Here is a 16874-nt window from a genome sequence, read left to right as displayed (position 1 = left end):
CGTTTTCAATTTTATATTTAAGTCTTTGATCCATTTTGAGTTAGTTTTTGTGCATGGTGTGAGGTATGGGTCTTGTTTCAGTTTTTTGCAGGTGGATATCCAGTTATGCCAGCACCATTTGTTAAAGAGATTGTCTTTTCCCCAATTAATGTACTTTGGGCCTTTGTCAAATATCAGCTGCTTATAGGTGGATGAATTTATGTTTGGATTCTCAATTCTGTTCCACTGGTCTATGTATCTGTTGTTGTACCAGTACCAGGCTGTTTTGACTACTTTGGCAGTATAATAGGTTCTTAAATTAGGTAGTGTGAGGCCTCCCACTTTGTTCTTCTTCTTGACTAATGCTTTACATATTTGGGGCCTCTTCCCTTTACATATGAAGTTGGTGATTTGTTTCTCCATCTCGTTAAAAAATCAAGGTGGAATTTGGATGGGGATTCCATTGTATCTGTAGATTGCTTTGGATAGAATTGACATTTTCCCAATGTTGAGCCTTCCTATCCATGAGCAAGGTATGTTTTTCCACTTATGCAGGTCTCTTTTGGTTTCTTGGAGTAGTGTCTTGTAGTTTTCATTATATAGGTCTTTTACATCTCTGGTTAGATTTATCCCTAAGTATTTTATCTCTTTGGGAGCTATTGTAAATGGTATTGATTTGGTGATTTCCTCTTCAAGGTTCTCTTTATTGGTGTAAAGGAATCCAACTGATTTTTGGATGTTTAGCTTGTATCCTGAAACTTTGCTGAAATCTTCTATTAGTTCCAGTAGTTTTCTTGTGGATTCTTTGGGGGTTTTCTGTGTATAAGATCATATCATCTACAAACAGAGATACTTTGACTTCTTTCCTACAAATTTGGATGCGCTTTATTTCTTTTTCTAGCCTAATTGCTCTGGCTAGGACCTCCAGCACAACGTTGAATACGAGTGGTGATAGAGGACATCCTTGTTTGGTTCTCATTCTCAAGGGGAACGCTTTCAAAGTCTCTCCATTTAGGATGATGTTGGCTGTTGGCTTTGTATAAATACCCTTAATTATATTGAGGAATTTCCTTTCTATTCCTGTTTTGTTGAGAGTTTTTATCATGAATGGGTGTTGGACTTTTTCAAATGCCTTTTCTGCATCGATTGATAAGATCCTGTGGTTCTTGTCTTTTGTTTTTTTTTTATGTGATGGATTACATTGATTGTTTTTCTAATGTTGAACCATCCCTGCATGCCTGGTATAAACTGCACTTGATCTTGGTGATTTACTTTTTTTGTTATGTTGCTGAATTCTATTGGCTAGAATTTCGATGAGGATTTTTGCGTCAATGTTCATGAGGGATATTGGTATGTAATTTTCTTTTTTGTGTGGTATCTTTACCTGGTTTCGGTATCAGGGCTATTCCAGCTTTATAGAATGAGTTTGGGAGTACTGCATCCTTTTCTGTGCTCTGAAATACCTTTAGTAGTAGTGGGGTTAACTTTTCTCTGAAAGTTTGATAGCATTCTCCAATGAAGCCATTCCAGCCGGGACTTTTTTTGTTGGGAGTTTTTTAATTACCTTTTCAATCTCTTCTTTTGTTATGGGTTTATTTAGTTGTTCTACCTCTGTTTGTGTTAGCTTAGGAAGGTAGTGAGTTTCTAGAAATTTGTCCATTTCCTCAAGGTTTTTAAATTTGTTAGAGTACAATTTTTCATAGTATTCTGTTATGATTCTTTTAATTTCAGTTGAGTCTGTTGTGATATCACCCATGTCATTTCTTATACGGGTTATCTGCTTCCTCTCCTGTTTTTCTTTTGTCAGTTTGGACAATGGTTTATCAATTTTGTTGATCTTTTCAGAGAACCAGCTTTTGGTGTTGTTAACTCTTTCAATTGTTTTTCTGTTCTCTATTTCATTTAATTCTGCTCCAATTCTTATTATTTCCTTTCTTCTGGTGCCTGAGGGCTTCTTTTGCTACTCTCTTTCTACTTGTTCCAGTTGTAGGGTTAATGTTTTGATTATGGGCCTTTCTTCTTTTTGGGTGTGTGCATTTATTGTTATAAACTGGCCTCTGAGCACTGCTTTTGCAGTGTCCCAAAGATTCTGATAGTTTATGTTTTCATTCTTGTTTGATTCTATGAATGTCTTTATTCCATCCTTAATTTCTTCTATAACCCAGTAGTTTTTGAGCAAGGTGTTTTTCAGTTTCCATGTGTTTGATATTTTTTACTTGCTTTTTCTGTTGTTGATTTCTACTTTTATGGCTTTATGGTCAGAAAAGATGCTTTGTAATATTTCGATGCTTTGGATTTTGTTAAGGCTTTCTTTATGGCCTAATATGTGGTCTTTTCTGGAGAATGTTCCATGTGCGTTGGAAAAGAGAGTATACTTGGCTGCTGTTGGGTAGAGTGTTCAGTATATGTCTATGAGATCAAGTTTGTTGATTGTAGCATTTAGCTCTTCTGTGTCTTTGTTGAGCTTCTTTCTGGATATTCTGTGCTTCACTGAAAGTGGTATGTTGAGGTCTCCTACTACTATTGTGGAGCTGTCTAGCTCTCTTTTCAGTGCTGTTAGAGTTTGTTTTATGTATTTTGGAGCCCTGTCACTGGGTGCATAAATATTTCTTATAGTTATGTCCTCCTGGTGTATTGACCCTTTAATCATTATATAGTGTCCTTCCTTATCCTTTGTGGTGGATTTAACTTTAAAGTTTTATTTTGTCAGAGATTAATATTGCCACTCCTGCTCTTTTTTGATTGTTGTTTGCATGATACATTTTTTTCCATCCTTTGAGTTTTAGTTTGTTTGTGTCTGTAAGTCTGAGGTGTGTCTCTTGTAGGCAGCAGCATATAGATGGATCCTGTTTTTTTAACCAATCTGCCACTCTTTGTCTCTTTATTGGTGCATTTAGTCCATTTACATTCAGTGTAATTATTGATAGGTAAGAGTTTAGGGCTCTCATTTTGGTGTCTTTTTCTGTGGGTTGTTCACATTTCTTTGTTTCACTTAATTTTCTGTGCTGAATCAGTTTTTTCTATCTATTTTCTTTTCATCTTTTTCATTGTTGATTTTGTGTTTGCTGAGTATTTATATTTTTCTAGTTTTTTATTTTGACATCTAAGATTGTTAGTTTCCTTTTTGGTTATCTTAATATTTACCCCTATTTTTCTAAGTTTATACCAGTCTTTTATTTCTTTATATTGCCTTGACTTTCCCTCCGTATGAAAATCTATGTCTACATTTTTAAGTCCCTCTTTTTTGTTTTAATTTTTTGTTGTCATCTTTTACATATTAACATCTGTTTCCCTATTTTCAGTGTTTTATCTTTGTTACACTTTTGTGACTTCCCTATCTGGGTTGATATCTGTTGCTCTGTCCTGTGTTCTAGTCTTGGGTTGTTATCTTATGTTACTGATTTTCTAACCAGAGTACTCCCTTTAGTATTTCTTGTAATTTTGGTTTGGTTTTTGCAAATTCCCTAAACTTCTGTTTATCTGGAAATGCCCTAATTTCACCATCATATTTGAGAGACAGTTTTGCTGGATATATAATTTTTGTTTGGCAGTTTTTTTTCCTTCAAGGCTTTATATATGTCATCCCATTGCTTCTTGCCTGCATGATTTCTGCTGAGTAGTACGAGCTTATTCTTATTGACTCTCCTTTGTAGATAACTTTTAGTTTATCCCTAGTTGCTCTAAAAATTCTCTCTTTATCTTTGGTTTTGGCAAGTTTGCTTATAATATGTCTTGGTAAGTTTCTTTTGGGATCTACCTTATGTGAGTTTCAATGAGCATCTTGGTTAGATATCTTGTTACTTTTCACCATATCAGGGAAGTTTTCTGCCAGCAAATCTTCAACAGTTCTCTCTGTATTTTCTGTTATCCTCTCCTGTTATGGTAGGCCTATCACTTGTAGGTTATTCTTCTTTTTAGAGTCCCACATAATTCTTAGGGTTTCTTCTTTTTTTTTAATCCTTTTATCAAATTTTCCTCAAATAAGTTGGTGTCAAGTGCTTTATCTTCAGTCTCACTAATTCTGACTTCCATTGCCTCAGTTCTGCTCCTATGACTTTCTACTGAGTTGTGTAATTCTGAAATTTTATTGTTAATCTTCTGGATTTCTGACTGCTGTCTTTCTATAGATTCTTGCAGCCTGTTAAATTGGTCATTATGCTCTTCTCTAATCTTTTTAATTTCCTCTATTATGTGTTCTGTGTTTTGCTTAATTTCCTTCCTAATTTCTTGAAGAGTTGTGTATATTAATCTTTTGTATTCTGCCTCTGGTAATTCCAAGAGATTTTCCTCCTCTGAAAAATTTCTAGATTCTTTATTTTGGGAGCTTGCCAAAGCCATCATGGATTGCCTCTTTATGTGATTTCATATTGACTGTTGTCTCCGAGCCATCAGTAAGTTACTATATTTATTTATTTTATGTTTGTTTACTGTGTCCTAGCTTCTTGTTTTATTTTGATATGCCTAAGTAGGCTGCTCATATGAGCTAGTTTGATTATTGGCACCTTTGAAGCTCCAATGTCCCATCACCAGGTGGTTAGATCTGTTACTAGGTATATTAGCTCAGGAGTCCACCCACTCCTTCAGTATGGATTCAGCTCAGGTGCCCAGGTAGATAGCCACAAAGTGTGTGGTGTAGGCTCTCACTTACAGTGCTAGACAGGCATGGGTGGTTGGTGTAGGCACAGGCATCTGGCTACAGCAGGGAGACACACTCTGAGTAAGGCAGGGGGCTGATGGCCACCCCCGCATGTTCAGGAGGAAGGCATGTCCTTGTTCCCTAGAGCATGTAGGTGGGTGGGTTTTGCAGCCAGACTATGAACACCTAATGCTGTTGGCTCTAAGGACTGGGGGGCACTTCTTATTCTTGGGCCCCTATTGCAGGTGGCTAGGTGGCATGGGTGGAGCCACCAGTCCTCAGGCCCCTGATGTGGGTAGGTGAAGACCCTGCTTAATGGGCAGAGCAGTGTCAAATGTCAAGAACCTGCCACTTCACAGCTGAAACAATTGAAGTTAGAGTTCCAATATATACCCTGTTGTACTACGATAATGAGAACCTACGCTGTTGAGATGGGCCCACACAAGTCTCTGCAAGGGGAAAGGCACTCAAAATCCATGGATCCCTTATGCCTATGCCTAGGCAAAGGAGCTGCGCCTACCCTGGGTTACTGGCTTAGGGGAGCCGGCAGTTTATTTTTTCCCATTTGTTAGTGTGTTCACTTTCCAAGGCAGGGAGATTGCAAGTGTGATGGATCCTACTTCCTGCCCAGGGGACTCGGCAATTGCTGAAGCTGGTCTGGGACCCAGTGCAGAGCAGGGAGAGGGGAGGTAAATGGAAGAGAGGTTTTTCCCTGTGGGGGGTGTTTCTGATCTGTGAGGTAAGCTGTACACAAGTACTTATCTTTTGCCAGTGAGGGCTGCTTCTCACTGGTTCTGGGTGGCTGTGTAGACTCTCTGGCGCTGCAGAAAACACGCCTCTGAAGTACCACTGCTTGCCTGCCTCACCACTCACCCACGAGCTGATCAAGCCTGAAGGGCTCAGGCTCTCACCAGATCTGGTCTGGCACCTCCTCACTGCTTCCGAACCATCTCTCCCTCCCCTTGCCACTCAGTCCAGTTCCTCATCTCTGCCTTTGATGTTCAGGGCTCCCAGATTGCCATATATAATCAAATCACTTGTGTTTTTGGATCTTTGTTGTAAGAGGGTCCACTGGAAGCATCTGACTACTCCACCATCTTGGCCCTGCCTCCTTTTTTTTATTTTAGATTTTCATTATTATTGCCTTTTATTATCAGTATCTTTATGAATCTGATCTTTGTTTTTGAATATCTGTGAGTGAACTTCTGAGAATGTTAACATCAGCAAATGACACGCTGCAGCATTGTTTGTAGTACATACTACTAACAATAAGATGTACAATAAAAAAGACTGTAGTAAGTGCAGTTTGTGGTAACTCCTGTATGTCATAAGTCAGAGACTACCTGTATATGAACTGTATTGCTAATTAAAATATCTGTGCAAAAATGCCAAAAAAAAAAAAAAAACCACTGCTGTTGAGTCGATTCTGACTCATAGCAACTCTACAGGACAGAGTAAACCTGCCGCATAGTGTTCCCAAGGCTGTAATCTTTAGGGGAGCAGACTGTCACATCTTTCTCTTGCAACTGACTGGTGGCTTCGAACTGACTCCCTTTTGGTTAGCAGCCAAGCACTTAACCACTTCACCACCAGGGCTTCTTCAAAACTGTCTGCAGTATATCTATCTACAGTATTGTCATGGATTGAACTGTGTCCCCCCAAAAATGTATACAGCAACTTGGCTAGGTCATGATTCCCAGCATTGTATGACTGTGTAATCTGATGTGATTTCCTTACGTGTTGTAAATTCTATCACTGTGTTGAGGTTATACTGATGAGGTTGACAAGATTAGATAGTGTCTAAATGCAATCTCTTTTGAGATATAAAAGAGAGAAGTGAGCAGAGATACATGGGAACCTCATACCATCAAGAAAGCAGTGCTGGGAGCAGAGCGCGTCTTTGGACCTGAGGTTCCTGTTCTGAGATGCTCCCAGACCAAAGGAAGATTGATGACACGGACCTTCCTCCAGAGCCAATGGAGAAAGCATTCCCCTGGAACTGAGGCCCTGAATTTGGACTTGTAGCTGACTGGATTGTGAGAGAAAGGACTTCTCTTTGTTGAAACCATCCACTTGTGGTATCTCTGTTATAGCAGCGCTAGATGACTGAGACAGAATTTGGTACCGGGAGTGGGGTGCTGCTGTAACAAGATACCTAAAATGTGGAAGTGGTTTTGCAACTGTGAATGGGTAGAGGTGTGGCAGTGGCAGAGGACCAGCAGTGGCAGAGAACCTGCAGCAGGAGAGAAGGGGCAGCAACAGAGAACCAGCAGCAGCAGAACCAGGAGATCAGCACGAGACAGCGCTGGAGCTGACCCAAGGAGCGAGAGAGCTGAGTGCCTGTGTGCCGGAGGCTTCCTGGTGAAGTAGGGTGCCTTCTGGCACTTATCGGTGGAGTTAGGCTTGCTGACCCACAGAGGGTGAGGGAGCTGAGTGCCTGTATGCAGGAGCCTTCCTGGCTGAATGGGGGTGCCTCTAGGCACTGAATTGGTGGAGCTACCGAGTTTTGGAACACTGGCCCCAGCAGGGCAGATGCGGGCATGAAGCTTGAGGGCTGAGAGGCCACAGGAAGCAGAAGCTGAAGAGACAAGGAACACAAGAAGCGCAGCTGCCTCAGTCTCAAAAGGCATGGCTGAGACCTCTGGGGTTTCAAAGGGTGGAGCCGTGGCCTCTGGTGTTTCTAAGGGTGGAGTTGTCACTCTGATGGACTGAGAGAACGGTGCGCCTGAAGCCTAGGGAGCAGAGTTGCCTTCCCAGTGGACCTGGAAGGCAGAGCTGAAGCCCAGGGCTGAGGGGCCTCCACTCAGAATCCGGACAGTGTGGCCAATGCCTAGTGTGTGGAGGGCAGGGCTATTGTATAAATTGTCTCAGAGAACAGAGGATTATTTTCAAGCTTGAGGGCTCATGTAATGTGTTCTGCTAACTTGCTTGGTGTCTGTTATTCCTTCTTTTCCCTGCAGTTTCTCCCATTTGTAATGGAAATGTCTAGCTTGTGCCTGTTCTGCCACTGTGCCTTTGGAGGCAGATAACTTGTATTCTAGATTTCACAGATAAAGAGAAATTTTTGGATTTTGGACCCGGAGTGAAGACTTTTTCTGTGATATGATGAGATGAGTATATTTTGCATGTTGCATGGATGTGATTTTTTTGGGGCCAAAGGGTGGAATGTCATGGATTCAACTGTGTCCCCCAAAATACGTATGCAGCAACTTGGCTAGGTCATGATTCCCAGTGTTGTATGATTGTGTAATCTGATGTGATTTCCTTATGTGTTGTAAATTCTATCACTGTGATGAGGTTATACTGATGAGATTGACAAGATTAGATAGTGTCTTAATGCAATCTCTTTTGAGATATAAAAGAGAGAAGCGAGAAGAGGTACATGAGAACCTCATACCACCAAGAGAGCAGTGCCGGGAGCAGAGGGCGTCTTTGGACCTGAGGTTCCTGCTCTGAGATGCTCCCAGACCAAAGGAAGATTGATGACAAGGACCTTCCTCAAGAGCCAACAGAAAAGGCCTACCCTTGGGGCCATTGTCCTTGTAGCTGACTGGATTGTGAGAGAAAGGACTTCTCTTTGTTGAAACCATCCACTTGTGGTATCTCTGTTATAGCAGCACTAGATGACTGATACAAGTATATATTTGTATAGTTGCTTTTTGTTGTTTGTTTTGTTCTGTTATTTTCCAGGGAATGATTTAACAGATTTGAGGATTATTTGTCATATACTAGATTCAACCAAACACTTGATAAACCAAGAATTTGAAGAACTTTTCGCCTTCTTTTCTTTTTCCTTACATATTCCAACTTTATATAATTCATAGTAGTAACCCACATGCTCTTTCTAATTTCTTTCACGTTTCTAGATGCAATGGAAACAGATTACAACAGGGAAAAGATAACGTGATACAGAAGCTATTTTATGTTAACAAGATTGGGGGACAAAACCCTCAATCGATACCATCACATACTTTTTAGAATTTATTGTTGTGTAATATACTGAGGTAAACTGAGAATGGAATAAAATGTAATTAAAAGACACTCAGTAAATTCCTAGTTTTAAGAAATGCTTAATACAGAGTGCGAGAAAATCTATGCATAAAATAAGGAATTATTTTGAACAAATATAAAGTAAATTCAAAAGGATAAAGTGCATAATTAAGTGTTGAAGGTCTGGAACTAAGGAGATGTTCTGAATGAGAAATGGGTAGCTACATTAAGCATCTTAGAAAAGTTTACGTTTGTATAACATGGAAGAAATGTTCACAGACAAGACTATCCAAAAAGTAATGATTTGCCCATTAGCACAGATAGACCAGCAGCATCTGACTAATCATATTTCTGATAATTATTATGGGACTTCATGAATTTTCTGACAGTTCTACTACAAGGCCACTGGTTTCTCTCCAATATTAGTATTCTGTGACTCAGAAAGTGAAGAATAAGTTTAAAGAAGGTGTTGCATCTGTGGGGGGAGGATACCAAAGACGTTGCTGTTGTTGTTAGGTGCCATCAAGTTGGCTCTGACTCACAGCCATCCTATGTACAATGGAAAGAAAATTGCCCAGTCCTGCACCATCCTCACAATCATTGCTGTGTTTGAGTCCATTGTTGCAGCTTTCATGTCAGTGCACCTCACTGAAGGTCTTCCTCTCTTTCTCTGACCCTCTGCTTTACCAAGCATGATGTTCTTCTTCAGGGACTGGTCCCTTCTAATAACATGTCCAAAGTACATGAGACGAAGTCTCACCATCCTTGCTTCTAAGGATTCTGGCTGTACTTCTTCCAAGACAGATTTATTCATTCTTCTGGCAGTCCATGGTATATTCAATATTCTTCACCAACACCGTAATTCAAAGACATCAGTTCTTCTTTGGTCTTCCTTAGTTATTCATTGTCTAGCTTTCCCATGTGTATGAGGCAAATGTAAATACCATGGCTTTGGTCAGGCACGCCTTAGTCCTCAAAGTGATATTTTTGCTTTTCAACACTTTAAAGGGGTCTTTTGCAGCAGGTTTACTGAGTGCAATATGTCATTTGATTTCTTGACTGCTGCTTGCATGGGTGTTGATTGTGGATCCAAATAAATCAAAATCCTTGACCACTTCTCTATTTTCTCCATTTATCATGATATTGCTTATTGGTCCAGTTTAAGAGGACTTTTGGTTTCTTTAGGTTATAGTGTAATCCACACTGAAGGTTGTAGTCTTTTATCTTCATCAGTAGATGCTTCAAGTCCTCTTCACTTTCAGCAAACAAGATTGTGTCATCTGAATATCTCAGGTTGTTAATGAGTCTTCCTCTAATCCTGATGTCACATTCTTCTTCATAGAGCCTGACTTCTCAAATTATTTTCTCAGCATACAAAGTGAGTAAGTATGGTGAAAGGATACAACCCTGAAGAACACTTTTCCTGATTTTAAACCACACATTATCCCCTTGTTCTGTATGAACGACTGCCACTTGGTGTATGTATAGGTTCCTCAGGAGTGCAGCTAGGTGTTCTGGAATTCCTATTCATAACGGAGTTATCCATAATTTGTTATAATCCAACAAATTCCTGGAGCCAACTAAATGAATAATTTATTTTATAAGAATTAGCACAAAGCTGGTTCCTATAAGGTGGAGGTTAAAGGTGTTCCAAATGTCAAAATTTTCCAAACTGCTGTACCACTCCATCATCTCTAACATCAACTACTCGCTCTCCCCTTGGTATTCTCCTTCCCTTCTTTGGGTCCTGTAATTTGCTGCAACATTTCACAGAACTCAAGAACCATATCAGGGAAATGGCTCATGCGGTTGTGGAGGCTGGCAAGTCCCAAATCAGTGTGTCAGGCGCAGGCTTCTCCTGACTCATGTGGCTGCAGGGGACAAGTAACCCAAATTGGCAGGCCACATGAGAGGCTGCTGGCCCAAGGGGCTGTGGAAGCTGGTGAATCCCAGAATCTGGAGGTCAGAAGGCAGGCCACTGGCTGAAGCTCCAAGAACCTGGGGTGAGGCGATGACAAACCAGATGTAGGATCCAGATGACGAACAGAATGCAAATGCCTTTGCATAATCTGTAAAACACAGGCATACATCTTTCCGGCATTCTCTGCTTTCAGTCAAGATCTGTCTGACATCAGCAATGATGTCCCTCCTTCCATGTCCTCTTCTGAATCTGGCTTGAATTTCTGGAAGTTCCCTGTCGATGTGATGCTGTAAATGCTTTTGAATTATCTTCAGCAAAATTTTACTTTCATGTAATCTTAATGATATTATTTGATAATTTCTGCATTCTGTTGGATTTCCTTCCTTTGGAATGGGCACAAATATGGATCTCTTCCGGTCAGTTGGCCAGGTAGTTGTCTTCCAAATTCCTTGATATAGACTAGTGAGTGCCTTCAACGCTATAGCCCTTTGTTGAAACATCTCAACTGGTATTCCGTCAGTCAATTCCTGGAGCCTTATTTTTTGTCAGTGCTTTCAGTGCAGCTTGGACTTCTTCCTTCAGTACCATTGGTTCTTGATCATATTCTACCTACTGAAATGGTTAAACGTCAGTCAATTCTTTTCGGTACAGTGATTCTGTGTATTCTATCTTCTTTTGATGCTTCCTGTGTCGCTCAATATTTTGCCATACAATCCTTCAAAATCACAACTTGGGGCTTGAATTTTTTTTTTTAATTTTTTTATTGTACTTTACATGAAAGTTTACAGTTAAGTTAGTTTCACATACACAACTTTATACACACACTGCTGTGTGACCCTAGTTGCACTCCTCACACTGTGACAGCACACTCCTCCTTTCCACCCCAGATGTCCCATGTCCATTCAACTAGCTCCTGTCCCTTTCTGGTTTCTCATCTAGCCTCTGGACAGGAGCTGCCCATTTAGTCTCATGTATCTACTTGAGCTAAGAAGCACAGTCTTCACGAGTATCATTTTATGTCTGATAGTACAGTCTAATCTTTGTCTGAAGAGTTGGCTTTGGGAATGGTTTTAGTTTTGGGCTAACAGAAAGTCTGGGGGCCCTGTCTTCCAGGGTCCCTCCAGTCTCAGTCAGACCATTAAGTCTGGTCTTTTTACTAGAATTTGAGCTCTGCACCCCACTTTTCTCCTGCTCTGTCAGGGACTCTCTGTTGTGTTCCCTGTCAGGGCAGTCATTGGTGGTAGCTGCTGAGGCTGAATTTTTATTTCAGTTCTTTCAGCTTGAGAAATGTCAAGCATGTTCTTCCCTTTTGATTTGCTAACTCCAGGTCTTGCACGTTTCATTATAGTACTTTACTTTTTCTTCTCTAGCTACCCCTTGAAATCTTTTGTTCAGCTCTTTTACGTCATCATTTCTTCTATTTGCTTTTGGTACTTTACATTCAAGAGAAAGTCAGAGTATCTTCTGACTTCCATTTTGTTTTTTTCTTTATTTCCTGTCTTTTTAATGACCTTTTGCTTTCTTAATGTATAATGTCCTTGATATCATACCACAACTCATCTGATCTTCGGTCATTAATATTCAATGTGTCAAATCTATTTTTGAGATGGTCTCTAAATTCAGGTGGGATGTACTCAAGGTCATATTTTGTCTCTCGTGGACTTGTTTTAATGTTCTTCAGCTTCAACTTGAACTTGCATAAGAGCAATTGATGCTGTGTTCTGCAGTCAACCCCTGGCCTTATTCTTACTGATGATATTAATTTTTTGTATTGTCTCTTTCCATAGATGTAGTCGATTTGATTTCTGTGTATTCCATCCAGTGAGATCCACGTGTATAGTCTCCTTTTTTGTTGAAAAAATATATTTGCAATTAATAAATTGTTGGTCTTGCAAAATTCTATCATGTAATCTCTGTCATTGTTTCTATCAGCAAGGCTATATTTTCCAACTACTGATCCTTCTTCTTTGCTTCCAATTTTCATATTACAATCACTAGTAATTATCAGTGCATCTTGATTGCATATTTGATCAATTTTAGACTTCAGAAGTTGCTAAAAGTCTTCAGTTTCCTTACCTTTGGCATTAGTGGTGGTGTGTAAATTTGACTGATAGTCATATTAACTGGTCTTCCTTCCAAGCTTATGGATATTATCCTATTACTGACAGTGTTGTACTTCAGAATAGATCTTGAAATGTTCCTTTTGATGATAAATGCGACACTGTTCCTCTTCCATCTGTCATTCCTGGCATAGTAGACCATATTCAGAATGGCCAATATTAGTGAATTTCGGCTCACTAATGCCTAGGATATTGATTTTTATGTGTTCCATTTCATTTTTGATGGCTTCCAATATTCTTAGATTCATACTTCATTCATTCCACATTCTAATTACTAATGGATATTAGCAGCTGTTTCTTCTCAGTTTGAGTCATGCCCCAACAGCAAATGAAGATCCCAAAAGCTTTACTTTATCCACCTCATTAAGGTCGACTCTATTTTGAGGAGACAGCTCTTCCCCAGTTGTGTTATGAATGCCTTCTAACCTGAGGGCCTCATCCTTTGGCACTGTATCAGGCAATTTTCCACTGCTATTCATAAGATTTTCATTGGCCAATTTTTTCAGAAGACTTCCACGTCCTTCATCATAGTCTGGCTTAGTATGGAAGCTCTGATGAAGCCTGTCCACCATGGGGTCCCTGCTGGTATTTTAAATACCGGTGGCATAGCTTCCAGCATCACAGCAACATGAAAGCCACCACAGTACGGCACACTGACAGATGAGTAGTGGATCAAAGACATAAGAAGCATATAGTCTGTCTTCATAGGAACTTACAAAAAATGAAACAATTAGAGTACAATGTTATATTAAACAATGACTTCTAATTGACAGTGAGAAGTCAGGTACTAAGAGAGCCATGAGGGCTAATAATATCAGAGGAAGTTTCTGAACTAAGGGAACTGAATTGTGCTTTGAAGGCTGTGGATAGGAGTGTGATGGATGTTCTCAAAGCAGGCAGTCAGTAGGCAGTGAGCCAGGGGAACAAGAAGGAACCGGAAGGTGAAAGCAATTTGTAAGGTCATCTTCACTGGCACCTCACTGTAGTTTAGAGCCTTATCCTTGCAGTCCAAGATGCTCGACTTCCCTAGAACTTGCGAGGGTATTAGACTACCTCTAGCGCAGTGGATTTCAAATAGTTTTGGTCACATTTCCAAATTTATGCTTATTGCTAACTGATCTTCATACCTTTAGTCTTTCACTGATATTAGCCCTGGTGATCCTCACCCTCTAGTCATCTTATATACCATGTCTGATCAATCTTTTAAATATATTTATTTCTTACATCACTCCTTTGCTTAAGAATGTGTAGTGATGGCCAGTTGTCCATGTCTGTTCCGTATAACCTGGTAGAAAATTTCATAATAGTAGTAATAGCTTATCTTTATTTTCTGAAGATTTACCACATACCAAGAATTCAGCTAGGTATTTTTCATGTATTATCTCATTTAATCCTCATAAAATTTACATGAGATAGGCAAACTATCATCAGCACACATTCTAGAAATTGATTGTATGATGCCTTGTATCAGTTTGTTCATTCAATTCTTTATTCTACAAGTACTTATTAAATGCATATTACGTTTTAGTCACCCTTGTCAGGTAGTGAATCACAACTGGTGACAATTGGAATATTTTTCCCTCTAGGAGACATGTGACAATGTCTGGAGACATTTTTGTTTGCCACATCTGAGGAGGTAGCTACTAGCATCTTGTGGGTAGAAGTCAGTGATGCTAATAAACACCCTACCATGCACAGGGACCAAAAACAATCCTGTTGCTGTCAAGTTGATTCAGACACATTGCTACTCTATAGGACAGAGTAGAACTGCCTGCCCATGGGGTTTCCAAGGAGCGGCTGGTAGATTTCAACTGCCGACCTTTTGGTTAGCAGCCAGATTTTTAACTACTGTGCCACCAGGGCCCCATGCACAGAGAAGCCCACCACAGTAAAGGATTTTCTAACACCAAAGGTCAATAGTGCCAAGAGTGAATCAAAAGTTAGTTTGAAAGATGTAATACCTAGCAAATCAGGCATAGTTTCTGCCTTGTTAGCGCTTATGTTATTATTTGGGTAGGTAGCTATAAAATCATTAACCACTAAACTAAACACAAGCATACTAAATGTGTAAATAGAAGAAAGGTAAAATATAGGGTGGTCTGAAAGAATAAAACAGAAGGGCTTCATTTGGATACTGTTGGAGGGAAGTGTCAAGGAAGCATGTTTGTGAAAACAGTGCTTAAACTGAAAGCTAATGGGAAAGTAGAGTTTACAAGGCTAAGCATGTGCAGAGGATCTGAAGAGGGAAAGGGCATTGCACATGCCAAGAGAAGGAGAAAAGGCCAGTGGAAACAGAACAAAGTGAACCAGGGCGTGTGTTGGTGAGAGATGAGGCTGGTCTCTGAGTGTCTTATGTATATGTCTTTTCTTTCTCATAAGATTGCAGAGTCCCATGAGGAGAACATGACAAATAGAGTATTTATTTTCTATCTCACGGAGCACTTTGAGCAATATTGGAACATAATAGGTACACAATAACTTCTTGCTAACTTGACTTGTGCTTTTTCCCGAGGAATCCAATTTCTAGATTGTATTGTGCCTGCTTCTACTTTAGGGGGATGTTAGTTATGGTAGCACATTTGACAATCTTTCCGATTAAGTCAAGGATTGCTTTCAGTTGCAAATCCAGCCTTAGTGCTGCCATTTGTCAGGCAGTCACCGTGTCTGCTGGCTGCCCAGGGCTGCACTGAGCTTTCTATAACCACTATTAGTAAATCATTTGTTGTCAGCTGGCCTTATTTTGGAATTTGAATAAAAGCCTTAGATTTTTATACTTGCTGAGGCATTCTTGCTAAATATCCTTTTTTTTCTTTCTGTTGGGTATTTGTAAATTGTTTAAACAGTAGAGCAAATAGTCACTTTGCTCATGTAAAAAATTCAGATGATTTATAACACAATGAGCTATCACAATCTGTTTAATACCAGGACTAATCCAACAAAATACTCATAAAACATTTTAATATATTATAAAGAAGAACCCTTTGGAGTCAGATTTTCTTTGGAAAACATTTCAATTATTATTAATGTAATAGAATGAATTCTAAAAATCTCTTGTTACAAACAGGGCAAAGTCCTATAAAGAATACTATTGATTCACTTCATATCCTCCCTGAATTTATATTATATTTTATAAAGTGAAATGAAGGTGCCAATTTAGATCACTGAAATTGCAAAAATTTTTTACTTCTAAGAGATTATGATTAATTTATACTTTTTTTTTATCATTTTGAATAAATTTAACAGAGTCATCTTGGTCTGAATTGGTAGAATTTTGATTACGTTTCCTCTAGAGAAAAGATAAAAATCAATAGTCAAACATTCACAAAAAGACAAACTGGTTTATATTGGAATAAAATAATGAAACCCATTGCCATCAAGTAGATTCTGACTCATAGTAACCCTGTAGGACAGAGTAGAACTGCAGTACCCCTCAATGAACTACTGTGAGGAGCCCTGAATGTGCACCAATTAAAGTGCTCGGCTGCTAACCAAGAGGTCTGTGGTTTGAACCCACCAACTGCCCTACGGGAGAAAGATGTGGCAGTCTGCTTCCATAAAGATTTACACCCACCTACAGATATAGGTTTGGTGGTGGGTATTTCTACATACATAACTGTAGGTGCTGTGTATATATTAATATAGACAATAAAGCACACAAGGGCCACAATCAGGGCAACTTCTTAGACATAACCAAACACCTCGTGGGACAAACTTCCTAGGCTCAAAGGGGAAGGAACATAGCTTCAGGGGACACCTGTGTCAATTGACACAACATAGTTCCTAAAGACAAAGTTCTGCATCCTACTTTCAGAGTAGCTTCTGGGACCTTAAAAGCTTTCGAGCGGCCATCTGAGATACAACTATTGTCCTCTTCCCTTCTGGAGCAAAGGAGAGTGAAGAAAACCAAAGATTCAAGGGAGTCATTAGTCAAAAGGACTAATGGATCACATGAACCACAGCCTATACAACCCTGAAACCAGAAGAACTAGATGGTGCCCAACTACCACTACTGACTGGGATCACAACGGAGAGTCCTGGGCAGAGCTGGAGAAAAATTGTAGAACAAAAAATCATATTCACAAAGAAGACCAGACTTACTGGTCTAACAGAGACTGGAGGAATCTCCAAGACTATGGCCCTAAGACACCCTTCCGAACTGGAACTTAAGCCATTCCCGGAGACCACCTTTCAGCCAAACCATAGACAGGCCTATAATATAAACAATTTA

General features: G+C 39.7%; 1 protein-coding gene across 2 annotated transcripts in view; it reads left to right on the top strand.

Moving 5' to 3' along the window:
- CADM2 (cell adhesion molecule 2) overlaps nt 1-16874 on the top strand; it is a 1164623-nt gene that overhangs the window by 765145 nt on the left and 382604 nt on the right. The window lies entirely within an intron of this gene.

Source organism: Trichechus manatus, unplaced genomic scaffold (genome assembly GCF_000243295.1).
Source record: "Trichechus manatus latirostris isolate Lorelei unplaced genomic scaffold, TriManLat1.0 scaffold00012, whole genome shotgun sequence".
NCBI classification, from domain to species: domain Eukaryota; kingdom Metazoa; phylum Chordata; class Mammalia; order Sirenia; family Trichechidae; genus Trichechus; species Trichechus manatus.
The sequence above is the reverse complement of the archived record's forward strand: the minus strand, read 5'-3'. Positions and strand labels throughout refer to the sequence as shown.